General features: G+C 55.4%; 1 protein-coding gene across 1 annotated transcript in view; it reads left to right on the top strand.

Moving 5' to 3' along the window:
- Positions 1-3,514: 3,514 nt before the first annotated feature.
- Rarg (retinoic acid receptor, gamma) overlaps positions 3,515-6,288 on the top strand; it is a 25,908-nt gene continuing 23,134 nt past the window's right edge. The window contains exons 1-2 of the mRNA XM_013032537.1: positions 3,515-3,610; positions 4,442-4,513. The gene's annotated coding sequence lies outside the window, so the exon portion shown is untranslated. The remainder of the gene's footprint in view (positions 3,611-4,441; positions 4,514-6,288) is intronic.

Genomic DNA, 6,288 nt, shown 5'->3' with positions numbered 1-6,288 from the left:
GGCAAGAACCACACCTAGGATAGTCCCAGGGCTTAGCACAATACTGGGCACATAATGGATATTTAATACAAATTTGTTGAATTAGTGAATGGTGTATGCTTCTGAAAGAAATTCTTAATGCTGAATAGGCGAGTCCTAAAATCCAGTTTAAAGACCAGGGCCTAATCCTATGTGGGAACCTGGGTAGGCAGCACTGGGGCTGGGAAAGACTTTCCACACATAATCTCTCTCATCAAGACAGACAACAAGCTGGTGGGCAGAAATGGCCTGGTACAAAGTGTGAAGTTGGTCAAACACCTAAGGCAGGGCTGGCACAAGCCTTGGCACAAGGCACACGGGGTACAAGGAGGCAGTGAAGGGAGGAGGAACAAAGTAAGGCCACGTGTTGTACAAAACATGTTTTCATCACACTCTCCCTGGGTGCCCTGTCTCCAAGCCCCTGCAGTGCTTCTATGTCTTAATGATGTCCTTGGGGGTTGTAACATAGCTCCCCTCAGCCCCCACAGACATCTGCCAGCCACCTCTGAGCATGCAGGAGAGATCCCCACAGGACCAGATTGGGCAAAATGACCTATTCAGTGTCCTGGTGGTAGGGGAGCAAAAACAAACCTCTCCCCCTCAAAAAGAAACAATCATGGTCAAAATCAAGGACAGGGCAATGGCAGGTGGAACAGGTGCCTGCATTCTTTCTCATAATCTCTCCTTTTGCTCTTTGCTCTGTGATCAAGAAGCAAGGAAAGCATGGTTGTAGGATTCTCCCAAAAGATGTCGTTCTTTCCAAGTTGCCAGAGGGGAGGGTGTGTAGTAACCACAAAAGGCAAAGCCTGGAAATAGACATGACCCCAGGGAAAGAGAAATGAGGGGATGAAGGGAAGAGAGGCCCCCCTCGACCAGTTTACAGAGTGGGAAGTCTTCTTCCCAAGCTTCCTTCTAGAGTCCCTGGACAGAAATCTCCATCTACTGCAAGATGGGGGTGGGGAAAGGGAAAACCTGAGCCCCTCTTCCTGCTTCCCAGTTTGCTGTGGGTGTTTAGTGTGACTGCCAACCTGCTACAGTGCATATAAAAATCTCAGTCTCTGGGTCCTGGGAACGAGTGGCAGAGAGTGTGTGGCAGAGGTGGTGGCAAACGGAGTAGAGGCTGGCATAAGGACAAGTCTGAGCATCACCCCCTGGCTGCTATCAGTTGGGTGAGGAGGAGGAAGCCACCAGAAGGGAGGAGTTATAGTTACCAGGAGGGATGGATGTACAGATGCCCAAGAGAGACAAAGATTGAGACAGACAGATGAACTAAAAGACAAAGAGGAAGGGCAGAGACAAGTGGAAGTCTGGGCTGACTCTCTCCCAACTATTTTGCCTCCCATTTAAGTTTGCCTGTCCCCATCTGCTACCCCAGCTGCATTCTCAAAGCTCAGTTCTTGGTCTCTGGATTAAGTCCCTCAGCCCTTCTTAGAGAAGGGAAAAGCTGAAAGTTGATCTCCAGTAGAGAAAGTGGCACAAGTGGAGACTGGGTCTGTGTCTAAATGCCCAGACTGCCAGGGAGGGAGTGGTGCCTGAGCCTGGTTCATGAGGACAGGAGACTCATTCACTGTAAACCAAGTACAGATGTGCTGAGAGGGGGAGGGGAGAGTAGGGCCACATTCCCAAACCGCAGCTAGGCCCGCCCGCGGGTCCTCTGCCTGCCACCACCAGGACAGGGGCAGGAGGGGTTAACTTTTGCAGTTTCTTGGCAGGATCCCTGCCACACAGGCGGCCAGCCATCCCACCCTAGCCTGAATGCCAGGGTCCTACTCCCTAACACCGGCCTCTCCCACACTCCTTAGAGCTGCTCCCAGGGTAACCAGCAAAGTCAACAGCAGCCAGGCCACCTGGGGACCAGGACTCTGGAGTACCTATTCCCAGCTCTTCTCAGTTCTGGAGGGCTTGTCTGCACCCTCGCTGACATCTCTGGTCTTGGTAGAGAGCCACAGCATGCCACTTCTTTCTTCTTTCACCTGACTGGCTACCAAAAGAGACTTTTCCCAAAAGGGCAGACACCTGGCCCCCAGGGTAGCAGCAAGGCCAGAGCAGAGTGACTCCAGTATGGAAAATGTGATGTGTGACTCAGGAGCCTAGTTCCCAGGTGCCAGCAACCCAAAGAGGGTTTCTGGGGAAGGTCTTTTGAGTCAGAACTTAGTCCAACCCCCTGCAACGTTCTCTTTCTCCTCCTCCTCGATCTTGACACCAGTTGCAAACAGAAGGGTGGGCACAGACCTTAGACCTTTCACTTGGCCTTCGCTATTCCTCTGTGCTTAGCATAGTAGAGGGAGACTTCGAGGTCCCCATTGTAGGGCTGAGAGTCTGTGTTGGTAAGTCGAAGTCAGAAAATGACTATCCTGATCGGATGCACACACTGATCTGGGGGTCCCAGTAATCCAGTGTCAACAACATTCGTTGCGCATCTACCAGACAGCCAGGCAGGCCGCTGGCTCAGGCAGAGACGCACACCCTGGCCTGGGCTTTCTCCCTCACACCCAGCCCAAGGCCCCGCCCACTCCCAGCTTCAGTTCCTCCAGCCCTCCTCCTGGCCGCTCCCCCTCCAAATCCAAGCCTAAAGGTGGGGACAGTATTGGCAGACCCCACCAAGGCGCCCTGACTCCTGGAACTTAACTGCATGCAGGCTGGGAGGGTGAGAGGAAGAAGGAGGTCCGGAGAACCCAGCCCTCAGCACCCCCTCAACCCCCACTAGTTAAACCAGTTTGATGTTGGGGCCAAAGGACTGGGGAGGCTAGGGGAAAGGAGAGACTGCTTTGACCTGCAGGTGGAGGCGACCAAAGGGGAAAGGACAAATGGCTCCTGCTCTGGCACACTCCTACCCCATCACTCCACCCTTGGAAGGACGTGGACACTGCCCCATGGGGAGGGGTGAGGGAGCTCCCAGAGACTGGCTGGGCAGAGCACGATCTGACCCAGAGACAAGTCAATCAAGAGTCCCTAGAAATGGCAGAGAGGGGCGGAGGGGGGGTAGAACGCGTCAGAGAGGAAGGGTTGGCATCACGGGGCCTCAGGACACTGACCTCCTCTGCCAGCCTTGCCCAGCCATCCCGGGGTGGGGTGGGGGAACAGAGCCACGGAAATGGGAGGGGCAGAGACCCAGGCGTCCCAGGCCAGCCCCGCCCAGCACCCCCCCAATCCTCACCCATCCTCCGCCCTCCCCCCCCTCCCTTCAGCCCCAGGGCACCGTGGAGGGAGCCGGGCAGGGGCAGGAGGCAGGGGAGGGAGGAGCGAGGGCGGGAGAGGGAGGAGGGAGCCGGGCAGGGAGGGAGGGAAGAGGTGGGGGGGGTGGGTAAGGGAGGGAGAAAAAGAAAATATTTTCCGTGTCCCCGCCTGCAGAGTCAGTGTGCGGTTTGGGAGAAAATGTGTCGGATATTTTGGGGCGGTCACGTGGGCGGGCGGGCTCCGAGAGGCCCCGGGACAGTCCCAGCCTAGAGTCGTCCCCCCCCCTCCAGCTTCCCCGGAGCCCCCCACTTACCGAGAGTCCCTGACACTGCGACGCTCCATCCCGGAGACCGCCCGCCCGCCCGACGCCGGGACCTCGGGGCTCCGAGGCCTCCCTTCCCCCGCCCTCCTCCAGGTGAGTCAGGCGGGGAAGCCGGGCGATCGGACGGACCCACGGACGCCTGGGACCTCCGCCCGCCTAGGTGGGAGCCCGTCCTGTCCTTCCCTTCCCACCCCCCCCGGGGAGGGGGGAGACTGGCCAGGCTGTCCACTGGGCTTGCCAGCGTGGGGGGGGGCTTCCTGCTTGGACCTTGGGGTCAGCCCCGATGTGGGAAAGGAATGGGAAGATTTTAGACAGGCTAGGGATGGGCCGGGCTCTTTGCCCTTGATTTTGGGTAAGTAGTAGAGGAGAGCATTTGGGAAGGAGTCTTTAAGTGTAGTCTTAAGTATGGGGGGGCGGGGGAGGAAGGAACACAACTATGCTTTTCTTTCTGAGTCTGGAATGTGAGGGAAGACAGGGGTCCCCTCCTGAGGGCGAGACAACCCCTCTCTTCCCCCTGGGAGCTCTGAAGTGCAGATCTAAGGGTCCAAGCTGGTCTACCTTTCTCTTTGGACAGTGGAATGGCACAGCCTGGCCAAAGGCAAAGAAAGGATTTAGCAAGTGAACCTGGCTGTCCATCAGAAGTTGGGAAGAATGGTGGCTAGGAGAGGGGTCTATGAAATTAACCTTGAACTTCCAGTTCAGGATTCCCTCTGACTGTGGTCCCAACTATGGGTATGAATCTTGGCTCTCTTCAGCGAGGTGTGTGTGTGTGTGTGTGTGTGTGTGTGTATGGGGGTGTGTGTGTGTTCCTCTGGAATATTCTAAAGAGAAACCCCAAAGGAGCAAAGGAAGAGTATGAAGATTGAGACAGGACTCTAGAGTCCTAGTGCTGCCATCCCACTAATAGTGTCTCTCTGTCTCCAGCAGCTACAGCCCAGTCCCCTCTGCCTAACTGGACCCAGTATGTAGGAGGCAATCTCCGCAGGTGGCCAGAGGGTAAGGCTTGGTAGTGGTTATAGTCTAGGTGGGCAGGGATGCCTTAGCCGGGGTATCAAAAGAGCAATATACCAAGATGATTGTAACACATTTAGGGCTCCTATCCTCTATGCCTCTTAATTCTTTTAGTCATTCCTCAAACTCTGAGTTGGGGTTAAGGACCACAGCCAGTGTCTCATATCCTTGGGGAAAGTAAAAATTGGGCGGGGTTGAGGGGAATATATTCAGGGTACCTAAAGGTTAGGTATCCCAAACACACACACACACACACACACACACACACACACACACACACACAGAGTGGCTTAGAGCCTGGTAGGCAACACAGGGCACGCCCCCAACCCTGGCTCAGAAAGCCACCTAACAGGCACCTCCAGTTCCCCCCTCTGCCCCACCCTGCTTATGCCCTCTGATGCCCACACACATTCCACTGGCATTGCCTGCCTGCCTCCTGGGCACTGCCCCTCCCTGGGGCCAGTGGGGTGGAGGGAGGGCACCTGGGGATGCGAGGTGGAGACTCAAGGGTCTGGACTCCCCCAAGGGTGGCAGAGGGCCAGGGAAACCAGGCCTACTGTTACCTCCTGGGGAGCAGGCTGAGGGCCTGGGCTTGAGCAAAGGATGCCTGGGTTCTCTGCCCAGGCTGGGGATGGGGTCATGGAAAAAGGTGGTCGTGTTTATACAGAAGGGAGGGGGGCAATGGGCGGAGAGCAGCCTACAAGAGCAGCTTTGTTTCAGGCTCTGGAGCGGGTAGGGCAGCAGGGAGACGCCCCCCTTCATCCGGTAGCCCCCTTCATCCATGCCCTCCCCTCAACTCCACCTCAGCTATAAGAGAAGCGGCTTTGTAAGAGCCCCTTTCCCCTCCTCAGTCAGTTGCCCGTTCCCTTGGACCTCACTGTCCAAGGTGGCATCTTGGGAGAAGAAACATGTTCTCTGCCTTCCACAAGTTCTCCAAAGAAACAAAGCATCTGGGACCTTCATTTAGGATTGCCTTTTATTCTTCACTGTCTTCCATTCCTTGCTCTTTTCTACCCTGGATTGAAGACCCTCCCTTCCTTTCCCAGCCAAGGCAGAGAGAACATGACTCCAAAAAAAAAAAATCTATTTTTCTTCCTCTAGACTTCCAGGTCTTTTCTCTGCCACATTATGGGCAGTATGGGAGGAAGGCCAGGATTAGATTGTCCTTTGCTCACTAGTAGCCTCCTTCCTCGGTAAGGGTCAGGAGTCTGAGCATCCCTCTGGGACCCCTTGCTAAAGTCTTCCTGCCTGCCCTCCTGGTCTGTTTCTCATCTGCAGTGAGGTAGATGCAAAGGAGAACAAGAGCAGAGAGCCTTCCAAGGCTAATAAGCAGAGTCTGGAGAAAATGGGGTGTGTGGGGGGGGGAGAAAGGGTGTTCTACTAGCTTCTCACCCTTGGCATTGGAGGGGTTAATCTACCTGGAATGTGGCCCAGCCTGTTGAGCTGTGTGGCCCAGGGGCCTCAGGGGCCCGGGACTCCTGGCTCCACCTGGGCTTAACCTAGGATGAGGACCTCTTGGAACAGGGAAAGAAAAAGGAGAGGGACCTTGGGGTTTGGAGTTCAGACTTTGGGACCTGAGGAGATACTGGGGTAAAGACATAGAAGGTCCTGGGGATGGTGACTGGTGATGGAACAAAGATTGCTTCACGTATTGGGGCTGAGAAAAGGGTTGCACTGTGGGGATCTGAGTTCCTGTAATCTCTGCATGACAATGTTAATGTACTCTCAGGGACTTGAGGGTCTAGGTAGTTGAGGGAAAG

Source organism: Dipodomys ordii, unplaced genomic scaffold (assembly GCF_000151885.1).
Source record: "Dipodomys ordii isolate 6190 unplaced genomic scaffold, Dord_2.0 Scaffold155, whole genome shotgun sequence".
NCBI classification, from domain to species: domain Eukaryota; kingdom Metazoa; phylum Chordata; class Mammalia; order Rodentia; family Heteromyidae; genus Dipodomys; species Dipodomys ordii.
Note: the sequence above shows the minus strand (reverse complement) of the source record. Positions and strands in the feature narration are given on the sequence as shown.